Source organism: Pteropus alecto, unplaced genomic scaffold (assembly GCF_000325575.1).
Source record: "Pteropus alecto unplaced genomic scaffold, ASM32557v1 scaffold134, whole genome shotgun sequence".
Lineage (NCBI taxonomy): Eukaryota > Metazoa > Chordata > Mammalia > Chiroptera > Pteropodidae > Pteropus > Pteropus alecto.
Window position 1 is genome coordinate 1,599,527 of NW_006436283.1, and position 855 is coordinate 1,600,381.

The following is an 855-nucleotide window of genomic DNA, read 5'->3' on the forward strand; positions in this document are numbered from 1 at the left end:
GGTTGCAGGAGTGTTTTTTCGATCAGGTAACACTGGTGATAGCTTAACACGAGCCGGTTGTGGGAACATTGGACAACATTTTCTCTCGGGACGTTAGACGATATTATTTTCTAGTGATTCCATTCCAGCCACACGGTGGGCTGTCAATAAATATTTGTACTGAATAAATGAATACTGTGAAGCGATTATCCAATCTTCCATCTAACAAATCACACTGGACTCACCCTCTACAGTTTTACAAATGTGACTCAGGACCAAGAGGCCATTTGGGGTCCACGCCTGAACTGAGGATCAGGACACACACTGGTCCCCGACCCGCCCCCAGTTCCTGCGGACATCGATCGGCAAAGAAGCTGCCTTCTCCGTCCTCATCACCACACTGGGGACACAAGAGACTCGAAGAAGCTCAACCTCTAAGGGCAGTCAGGGTCAAAATTCTGTGATTCATGTAAAAACCGGAAAGGGGCCGGTGATAGCCCAGCTCCCAGCCTGAAGGTTCAAGAGTGGGCTTGAGTCATTTCGTAACATCGTGACATTTAAAAGAAACCTCATTCCGATGTGTCATGGTGACTCTATTCAAGTCCCAGATAAGCATTCGGAAGTGTGGCTCCAGGTTTCCACAAGGCAGTGAGTGTCTGTGACTAATGACAGGCTGCAAATTCAAGGGCTGATCTTTCTCACCTGGGTGATCCTATCACCACGGCCTGTGATCTGCTGGCGCTGGCGGCTCCAGTTCTTCACAAGCAAGGACGTCACCTGCTTTCTACAAAGCCTCGAAGGAAGATAGTTTAATTTTGCGAACGGGTTTTTTGAATCTCAAATAATGCACGAACCCGAGGGTGTTGATGGCATTCT